This window comes from Trichosurus vulpecula, chromosome 8 (genome assembly GCF_011100635.1).
Source record: "Trichosurus vulpecula isolate mTriVul1 chromosome 8, mTriVul1.pri, whole genome shotgun sequence".
NCBI classification, from domain to species: domain Eukaryota; kingdom Metazoa; phylum Chordata; class Mammalia; order Diprotodontia; family Phalangeridae; genus Trichosurus; species Trichosurus vulpecula.
The window spans coordinates 122,731,088-122,742,522 of record NC_050580.1 but is presented as its reverse complement, the minus strand read 5'-3'; positions in this window follow the sequence as shown (position 1 = coordinate 122,742,522).

Sequence of the window (11,435 nt, the reverse complement as noted above, 5' to 3'; positions counted from 1 at the left end):
CTTCTTGTCATCTTTGAAAATGAGTTAAAATGAACGACCAGGGGTTGGAATACAATGGTCAGATTTTTTTTTTTTTAATTTTTGCTTTTCCTCTTTGCTTGAGGATGAGACGCTGTGAAGAAGTAGTGTGACGGATCTCATCCTGGTATCGTCTGGAAACGATCCATATTATCTTTTCTGCAAGGTAAAGACTGTGTAGATCTTGGAGGCATTTGGATAATTGTTTGCCAAATAAAATTCGTGGTCTGTTTCTCTCTGTATTTGGTTACCTCCTTCCTTCGTGTTCCTACTCCTTTCCTGCTCAGGAAGGATGACCTCTCCCAAGTAACTACTTGGGTGGTGAACCACACCTACCCAGGCCCCAGGCACAGGTGGCCAGATGGTCCTTGCAGACTCTTGGAACTGCATCTTAACCCTATCCCTTCCAGAGAATAGGGAGAAAAGCTATGTGAGCTGGAATGGTAGACTTGGTGCCCACACCACCCTCTCTCCCAGTCCTCAAAATGACGGACCAGCAGAAGTTAGAGGTGGTAGGCCTGGTGTAGTCCTCCCCAGGGGTAGCTCAGGCCCTGTGCCAGGACCCAGTTGGGAGAACAATACCAGTGTGTCAAGCATGGTCAGGAAATGATGCAAGACTCTTCCTCCGTCAGGCTTGAGAACCTGGGTAAAGGGAAATTGGGAAATCAGGCCAGCCCCACCTAAGCAGGAAGGTCAGAGACCACCCAGACCCGAAGACCTAGGAGTCCTTCATTGTTGTCGTGTGGTGAAGCAGAAAGTCAAATTGCGATAAAAATAATGAGGCAGATAAATGCCCTTTGAGTCTAAGGTTTGAAAAAGCATCGTCCCAATGACAATGCTGTGAGGTAGAACGAGAGTACAAATACTGAGCCTGTTTCACAGATGAGAATATGGGCTCTGACTTGCTAGTGGTTAGTACAATCACTAATATCCGAAGTGGGATTCAGTCACAACTCTGGAGGCCAATCCAACTCCAGCCTGGCATTAAACCTTCGGAGATTCTCCTCCGGTCTGCAGGACCCTTTGGATTGTAAACGTAGGGCCAGCTCATTCTCTGAGTCAGCAGGTAACTGGTATTAGAGATGGGAGTAATGCCTTCTTGTCCCCCAAAATTTCCCCACCAGCTTCCTCATAAGTCAGTCAACATACATTTTATATGCTGCTAAATATATATATATGTATATGTATATATGTACACACACACATTTGTGTGTGTATATATATATATATATACATATATACACACACACACACACACATATATATATAGGGCTAGGTAAGCCTTTACAAAGGTAAAAAACAAAATAATCTCTGTCCTTGAGGAACTTATATTCTATCAGGAGAAATAACATAACATATATGTTAGGAAAAAAAATACCAAACTATAGACAGTAAATACTAGGTAATATGATGGAAGGGGTGGGAATGGAAGGCACTAGCAGTTTGGGGGATTTGGAAAGGCCTTCAGTAAGAGGGAGTGCTTAAGCTGACCTTTAAAAGAAATCAAGAGATTCTTTAGAGGCAAAGATGAAGAAGGAATGCATTCCAGGCATGGGAAACAGCTTATGCGAAGACCTGGAGACTAGAAGGACAAGTAGGTCAGTTTGGCTGGATGGTAGAGTGCATGATGGGGAGTAACCTGTAATAAACCTTATAAAAGGTAGGTTTGGAAGGCTTTAAGTGCCAGAGGAGTTTTGTTTGTGTTCTTGAAGAAACAGGGTGCCATGAATTTTTTGAGCAAAGGATCAACATGTGCCTTAGGAACATTCCCTGGGCCAGTATTTGGAGGATGACTTAGAAAAGGAAGAGTGTGTAGGCAGCTGCTGCAATGGTCTTGAGGGTCTCATCTAGGGTGGTGGCAGTGTGAGTAAAGAGAAGGTAACAGATTCAAGAGGTTGGTGCCATGCTTAAAGTGACCCAAAAGGCATTTTCTGCAGAAAGGCCCCTGCTAAACTGAAATGCTAACAGCTGACTCTACTACTCACCATTATCATTAATAATAACAACAACAATAATAAATGACATTTATATAGCACTTTAAGGTTTGCAAAGCATTTTAGAAATAATATCTCATTTTATCCTCACAACAACCCTCAGGGATAAGCGCTGGTATTATCCCTAGCAAACTGAGGCAAACATCGACACCCAGCCACTAAGTATCTGAGGCTGTGTTTGAACCCTGATCATCCTGAGCTCTGAGTCCAGATCTCTATCCCCTGCCTAGCTTCATTTATCAGATTACCTTTAGATGGGGGTGGGAGAAAGGTAACAGGAATTAGCTAACTCCGGAGTGTGTTCTATTAGAACAGGCTTTGGCAGGTAAAAATTCATGGGTCCCAGGTAAATTGTTGAGTAACCTGAGAGCACTGGGTACCAAGAAAACAGGGATGAGGGGAGAGGACGGTGCTAAAAGAGAAAACATCTTCTTCCCAGTTATGCCTTGGACCGGCACTGCAGAGCTGAGGAGGAGGGAGTCTAACTTGCCCCAGTTTTTCTCTGGTTTTCAGAATCATAGAAAGACCTGGATTATTCTAGGACTGATCTGGGATTTGGGACTAATAAAATCCAGGATCCCAGAGGACTGCCCCAGGCTTATTCAAAAGCAAATTTAGACTCCTAAATTGACCCTGTAGTTAGCATGGTTTCTTTTAGTTGTTCCTATAGAGCATTTCGAAAAGAACAGAGATAAGAATCAGTCTGGCACAGAGGTCATAGTTGGCCCCAGAATCAGGAAGATCACCTGGGTTCAAATTCTGCCTCTTGACACATATTGGCTGTGTGACCCTGAGCAAGTCACGTAAGCTCTTAGTGCTCCAGTGAAATCATAGGCTTGACCACCTTGTCCACCCCTCAAAAAAAATTATCATAGACTGTCACAATTGGAAGGGACTTCAGATATCTCGCTCAGTCCCCCTCATTTTTACAGATAAGAAAATTGAGGCTCAGAAATGCATTGTAAATTATTCAGGGTCACACAGTGGGAGAGCTGAAACAAATACCTAGATCTCTTGACTTCCTTTGGTGTCCTTTCCATAACACTTAAGGGGAGGAGGACCCTGATTTCTGATTAGCAGGTATCCTTCTCACTCCCAATCACCTAACCAAAGGCTTTGGTAAAGACACAATCCTCTTTCTAAAAAGCATATAAAACTTTAGATAACATCACCAACTGGATTCAGATCTGGTGGTTTCCCATCCTGATAGTTGCTTCTATTTCCTTCTGGCTGATTGAATGTATAAAAGGAGGATTCTTCCAGACCAGTTTTATTCCAGAAAGTTCCTGGGGTAATTCCTGGGGGCATTCTAGGTAAGATGCTTTGGAAAATTTCCTTTATTTCCCTTATATAAAGGGTATAAACCAGGCTTCTGGGGGTGGTGGGGAGGAGTTGGGTCTGATTTGTGGCTGGTGACACATCTCCCATGGGGACTTGCTGCTGGGAATGACAGGCCCTTCTCATGTTCCCATTTATTAGGGTGGGTGGGTCTTCTCTTCTTAATGTGCATTTACCTTGCTGTAAGATACACTGTATGTAGTAGGCACATAATAAATGCTTGTGGAATGAATGTACTTTATAGTAATTTTTTTTTGCTTAATGTTTTCCTTCTGTTGAACATATGTTCGTATATTCCATTGTCCTCATTCATCATTGTTGTGTACAATCAAGCCCTTAATAAATGCCTTTTGATTTACTAAGTTCTGCCCAAATTAGAGAAATACCTTGTGCTTACATAACACTTCTTATATAGTATCCAATTTGGCCTTCACAAAAGCCTTTCCAGGTGGATAGAATGGTGTCATCCTTATGTTATGGATGAGGAAGCTTTGGCTTACTGAAGGTCTTATGGCTAGTGAGTGGGGGGAGGCTAGGGCTTTGGGTCTTTCACCAAACCACAGAATTTCAAAGTTAGAAGAATCCTGAAAAGTCATACCTACATGCTACTGGGAGAATTCCTTCCCATCACCTTTGACAAGTTGTCATCCAGCCTTCATTTGAAGATCTCAAGTGATAAATAGGGAGCCCACCACCTTCAGAGGCAGCCCATTCTACCTTTGTGTGACTCTTGATTGTTAGGAAGTTTTTTTCTGATGACCAGCCTAAAACCTCCATTCTGAAATTTATACCCATTACTGCTAGTTCTGGCCTCTAATGCAAATCTTAGCCCTCTTCCATATGACAGCACTTTGGGTACTGGAAGTAATTATCATCTCCCTTTCCCCAATCAACTCTTCCCTTTTCTAGGCTTAACATCTTCAGTTCCTTCATCCAAATCCTAATAAATGGGAATATGAAAAAGGCCTGTCATTCCCAGCAGCAAGTCCCTGTGGGAGATGTATTATCAGCCAAAAATCATATCGCATGGCATCTAGTATCCTTACGATGCAAGTTTTCCTCCTCTGCATGATCTTAGCTTGTCGATGTCCTTCCTAAAACATGGTACCCTTCAGAATACTCCAGAAGTGGTCTAACCAGAATTCCTCCTGCAGCTACCATTTTGTGGAGGGCCCAGGCTGGCCTTCATTCTCCTCCTAGCCTTGTTCTTGATTTACCAGCTTCAAAAGCATGTTCCCAACTGGGTACCTTCCCTCCTCCTCCCCACCCCCAACCTTTTCAGTTTCCTCTTATGTGTTGTCTTTCCCCCTTTAGAATGTGGTCAGGGTTTATCTTTCTTTTCGCTTGTATTTGTAACCTCAGCACTTAGTCTGAGGAGGAGCTTGATGAGACTGGGGTGAGGTCAGACTCCAGGAACCAAGAGAATGGGATTAAGGGTGGGAAGTAGCTGAAGGCTACCAGGAGATAACAGACAATGTAGGGCTAGGCTAGTTTAAAGGGAACATATTTGAGCATAGATATTTTGATTGGATCTAGGATGGAAACTGGCCAGAAAATGGAGGGCTAGGCTGGGTTAAGAGTAACCTAGCCTAGAGATTTGGGCCTAGCGATAATGAAAGGCTCATGGCCTCAGGCAAACACTTCATTTGGTGGGAAGATTCAAGGAGAATTCAAGGGGACTCTCAGATCCTGTACCCCATCAGAAGGAGATTTATAAGGCCAGAAAAAGCAGAAGAAAGTCCAGAGCTCTACATAATGAAGATAATTGGCAAATGCTTTTTTGTTGGCTGATTTTATGAGCAGTAGTTCTGGTAAAAGAAGTTTGGTGAGACAGGAGGGAAATCGCAATTATATGGTTTTATTTTGTTCATTGATTTCACTTACCTGTGCTGCTCCTATCCCATTACTCTGGGTAACTATTTGCCTAAACCTTAAAAAAAAAACAAAAAACGCCTGGTGTAGGAATGCTAAGCAGTTTTTGTACCAACTTTCAAGATTCAGCTCAAGTAACACCTCCTATGGGAAAATCTTTGATGCCTCCGATTGGAAGTAACTTGTTCTTCCTTAAACCCATAGCATTCTATCTTCTTCTCCTGTACTTACAGTCTAATTTGTATTGCATTTATGTGTGCATACCATATTTCACATCACTGGGTTATAAGCTCCTTGAGGTCTCAGGGACTGAGTCTTTTTTATCGTTATAACTCTCTTAGTGCCTGGAAATAGTACACCTCATTTGTGGTAGATACTGATGAATGTTTGTTGAATGCTTTGGTGTTGAATGAACAGAGTCAGGGAATAGCTTCACTTCCTCTTGTAAGGAATCTAAAGGTTTATTAATAGCACAGTAGGCCCATAAATTGTTAGTGCTGGAAGGAACCATAGAGATCATTTTACAGATGAGGAAATTAAGGCCCAGGGAAGGGGAAGTGATTTGACCCAAGTCACTGACTGAAACAATGGCAAAGCTGGGACCAGAATCCAGGTCTCCTGAGTCTCAAGCCCAATGCTCTTGCCCCCTACACCACACTTACATCCTGGCTAGATTTCAGCAAGCTAACCATCTGGAACAGTGGATTCCAAAGTCTTTGGATCATGAATCCTTATCAATAAAAATATTTTGAGAACATATTTGTACAGCTAATTAAAATTATATACATGGACTACTATACTAGGAATGATGTGTTGTACTAATAATCATAATAAAACTTTCATAAAAATAGAAATTTTAAAAGGATGAGATAAGAATAAAATAATATTTGATCCTAGGATAAATAGAGAGCTGCTGGAGTTAATTGAGTGATGTAGTTAGATCAGGCCTGTAGGAAAATCACTTTGGCAGATGTGTGGGAAGTGGGAGAGGGAGAGTCTTGAGACTGGGAAACCAAATGACAAAGCAATGAACAAAGTTAGAGATTTAACAAATTTGGTCTAATATTTCCCTTGGTAACCTGTAGTTTTTTTATGGGTTACAGAAATAACAGCACATGAGAAGGAGGGCCAGAGAACAATGGAACAACCAATAGCAGTCTAGAGTAATTCAGTGTGGAGGAATGTAATCCTAAATCTTTAGTAGTCCTAAGAATATTACTTATAGCACAGGACAGAATAATTTATTTCTTTTTGTTCCCATTTGTGGGCTCTCCATTCCAATGAAACTAGCCCCACAGCTATTTCCCAAACTCAACATTCCCATCTCCCACCTTAGTGCTTTTTCATGGATGCTCCTACCCTTTATCAGCCTTCCTTCATCTTCTGATCTAGAATCCCAGTTAACTTCAAAGCACAGCTAATGTCCTCCAACTTGAGGCCCTTTCTGAGTCTCCATTCTCTGGCTCCCTTTCTACCCCTCTTCCTTAGACCTCTGTACCCCTAGAAATTACTTTGTATTAATTTACATTTACTTTTCTGTGTACATAATGTCCCTGTCCCCCACCCCACCCACCCTGCCCCCAGTAAGGCAAGGACTGTTTTTGTCTTTGTATCTCCAGGGCCTGGCCCAGAACTTAGCACAGAGTAGGCACTTGGTTAAATGTTTGTTGAATGGAATCTCTTAATTGAATAATGAGTGTTCATAAAAATGACTCAACCATTAAGAAAAGATTAAATTATGTTGATTATATCCTGCTTATTAAGGCAGGGAAATATGTAATGCATTTTATGAAAATTTTCATCTAAAATGTTAAGATTGTGCTCAAAGGAGTGTTTCAGTTTGAAACATTATTAGTCTTTGTTTAAAGTAAAAGAAAGGAAAAGGAAGGGGGCGGGGTGGGGGGGTGGAGAGGGGGATGAGTAGAAAGACAGTCCTGAAAGGTAGTTTGAGAATACTGGAGAAAACTAGAGTGAAGATAAGCCAATATATGCCCTGGGGCTTGGACAGGAATTAGCTAATCACAGCATTCTAAGATTTGGGATATGACAATCAACCTCTAGTCCTGGAATGGTTTTATCAGTAGGACTGGGAAAATAAAATAACAACTGTGGTACCTTCTGCCAGAAAAGGAACAATGATCTTGGGAATTATAGGCTCCTACATTTAACTTTAATCCCTAAGACAAACATTGAAGGGAAAAATCAGTTAGCTGCCCAGTGGACACATCTAGATAGCTTTCACTGTGGTATTGCAAACACCGTAGAGCAGGCTGTGTTTACATAATGCCAGTCCTGCTGAGAAGACTTGTTAGCCTCGTTTTGGCAAAGTGCATCAAGATGTTATGGCTGTAAGAAGAGACATAGTTGATTAGAAGAGATACCAAGAGACCTGAAGAAGAGAGAGCCATTGGCAGAAAATAATGATAGGGCTCTTTAGTAGCCTTCCCTAATCTTAACTGAGATTCCTACCAACTCGATTGTAGTAGTAGTAGCAGCAGCAGCAGCAGTAATTACTGGCATTTATATAACACTTTTTAGGTTTTCAAAGTGCTTTACATATGTTATTTCATCTGATCCCCACAACTATCTTCTCTCCATTTTATCAGTGAGGAAACAGGGTCACATAGCTAGTAAGTGTCAGAGGCAGGACATTTAGGTCTTCCTGACTTCAAGCCTAGTGCTCTATCCACTGTGTTTGCAGAGCTTGGGGAATATGACGGTACCCTAAGGTTCTGGTAGCACATTCTTGGGGAGAATAACTCATATATATACTCATAGAATATTAGGGCTGAAATAGACCTTAAAGGTCATCTAGTCTAATCTCATTTCACAGATGAGGAAAATGAGGCCCATAGATATGAAGTAATAATAAAGGTTTACAAATGTTATCTTATTTTATCCTCACAGCAATGGAGGAAGGTAGGTACTGCAATTATCCCTATTTTGTGTTTTTAAAATATTATTTTGTTTTTTCCCCAATTACATGTAAAAATAAATTTTAACATTCCTTAATATTTTTAAAGTTTTGAGTTCCAAGTCTATCCTTTTCCCTGAGATAGTAAGCAATCTGACATAGATTACACATGATATAGATTATACATTTTGTGTAAGAAAACTCAAAAAACAAAAGAGAGAAACAGAGAGGAAGGAAGGAAGGAAGGAAGGAAGGGAAAAATAGTATGCTTTAGTCTGTATTTAGATGACATCAGTTCTTTCTCTGGAGGCAGATAGCATTTTGCATCGTGAGTCCTTTGGGATTATCTTGGATCATTGTATTACTGAGAATAACTAAAGTCATTCACAGTTTTTCATTGTACAATATTGCCATCACTGTTTTACAGTGTTCTCCTGGTTTTGCTCACTTCACTTTGTATCAGTTCATGTAATTCTCTGCAGTTTTTCCTGAAATTGTCCTGCTTGACATTTCTTATAGCACAGTAATATTCCATTACAATCATATACCACAACTTATCCAGCCATTCCCCTCTTGATGGACATCCCCTAAATTTCCAATTCTTAGCCACTACAAAAAGAGCTGCTATAGATATTTTTGTGCAAATGGGTTCTTTTCCCTTTTTTAAAAAAAATATCTTTGGATAGTATCCCTATTTTACCAATAAGGAAACTGAGGCAGGCAGATCAAGCGACTTCCCCAAGGTCATATAGGTAGTAGTCTTTGAATTCACATTTTTTGACTCCAGGCCCAGTGTTCTATCCATTGTACCACTAGATGCTTTTAGGGCATTGATTCCCAAGGTCTTAGGGTCTTAAAATCTTGGAAATAAGGGCTGAGGTGAAAGCAGTGAATATTTCTGTGTCATTCTGATACGGAACCAGGATATTCTAGAGATGAGGAGAGAGCTGGAGAGTTGAAACATAGAAGAATCATGTCATAGTGGACTTTAAATTGGAAATCAGAATTTCATAGCATTTTAGAGCTGGGAGGGACAGATTTTAAGATTACAGGATTTAGAAACTAGAAGAGACTTTAGAGATTTCCTAGTCCAATCTCTTTATATTTTATAAGTTAAGGAGCAACCTGAATGAAGCACAGAGAGGCAGTGACTTAGACAAGGTTAGAATTTGGATTTGAACCCAAGTCCTAACTCTAGAGCCCTTTCTTTCCATGTAGGCTTTTTCCTTCTCCTTTGCCCCCAGAATAACAGACAACCCTTTTCAGTGTTTTTAAGGATCGCTTTGCTTATAACAACAAGTCAAGAGAAAAGTTTACAAGATTATAGAAATCTTATCAGTTAATCCTGGTCCTGCATGTAGATAAATGTACAGGGAAGTAAGTTAGGCTTTTTCCTCTTTCTTTTTTGTTACTCCCTCTAAACAGAAGACTGTACCTCATAATTTGAGAGAATTGTGGGAATTGAATGAACCATACTGACACCATCTTGTGACAATTCTGGATCTAGCTCAGTTCTCTTTCTATTCAATTATGGGTCTAGTCCAATTTCTGTCTTGTGAGAAAACTTTACTCAATTATGGAAATTGCGAGAAAACTTTATTGCATTGTTTGAACCTAGTCCTGCATGACCGAGAAGCTGGACCACCTCTACTTGTTGCTTAGATACCCAGTCGGATATGAAGATTGACAAAGGAAGTTTTCTTACAATTATGCATCTCAAGCAACCCATATGTCTTATCTGAAAACTGGCTCCATACTGGTCAATCAGTTACTGTTTTTTTGTCCCTTTGAATACAGACAGTTGGGGTGAATAGGACATCTCTTTTTCTGATTTCAGGGAATTGCACCTGTTTACTGCCTGCCCCGCCCCACCCCCCCAACTCAGAAAGCACTTAATGTTTCCTCCAGTTAGAAATCAGATTACCTAATCATGTATCCTAGTTTATATCCTATTGTTTTCCTTTAGTGCAAAAAATCTGTCTCCCCCTGTATTCGAGGTCCTGTGCCAAGCCTAGGAGGCCTGGTCCCAATTCGTTATGCAATTGGCATGCATTGCTTAATAAATCGATATGCTTAGAAGCTTGAATCTTTGTTTCCTTAGTTATTTCAGATTTCACTTGCCACATAGTTCACTGAGGAAACAGGAGGGGATCTAATCTGAATTTCCTCATCTCTCTTCTTCTGCATGCCAAAACACCTGGATATCTCTCATTCTTTTTCCCTTTTCTATACTCTGTGATGAAGAGTGAGTCCTTCTCTTCAACAAGACAGACTTTATGCATTTATATTAGGATAATTTGGCTCCCCTTCCCCCATCGAGTTTATGTAATCATAGAAAGTAAGGGGCAGATAATGAGGTATTAATTTTGTTAACGATGTATAACACAAAGTGTGAAAAAGCTCTCATTGAATTGGAAAGAGAGCTAGCTCATTGTCTGGGAAAAGGCTGCCTACAACCCTTGGAAGGCCCTTAGAAATTCTTTGTAATAAAGAATGGCTCTCTGGGATGGGGGAGGAGCAAGAATACATAGGAAAATTTAAAGGATGTAAAAAACCCGAAATATATCAATATAAATTTATTTAAAAAAAAAGAAAAAGCTCTGATTAAATTGAAAGGGGAGCCTAGCTATTGACTAATAAAAGATTGGTCACATCCCTAGAAGGCCCTTAAAAAGCTAGCTTGACAAAATCTTTATTATAATGGATGACTCTGTGGGGGTGGGGAGATATTCTGGAAGAAACATAGGTGAGTAAAAACAAACAAAATGTATCACCAATTAATTTGCCAACTCTATTGTCAGTTTGTGTAGGAGGCCACAGAAAGAACAACTTAGCCCATGGGAGTAGGGGGCTGATTTTTCTGCCCTCTCCCCCCGCCCCAGGCAATCTGTCTTAAAAGTTCTGTCTTACAATAGACCTACTTGCCTAGTGGGAAATATAGTTAATATGCATCCAGCATAAAGCAGAGGCACACTGTCTATGGAGACACAGACATAGAAGGGAATATCATAGTCAGGAAGCAGATTCCAGGAACAAGACCTATGGCAGCATAGAAGAGAGCTGACCAGATTCAAGAGAAAACTAGCTTAGGCATTTGAGAGTCAAATTGCTGAAAAGGGCAGATTCTGGGATCCCAGCCAGAAAGTTCACTCAGTGGAGATGCTATGCCTGGGAGAAGTAGAGTGAGGACTCCACAAGGAGAGAAAGAATATTGGGGCCCTGGAGAACCGTAAGCATGAGTTGCCTTGGGCACATGGGTTCCTTATGTGTGTGTTTCACTATGCTGAGTTTGTGTACAC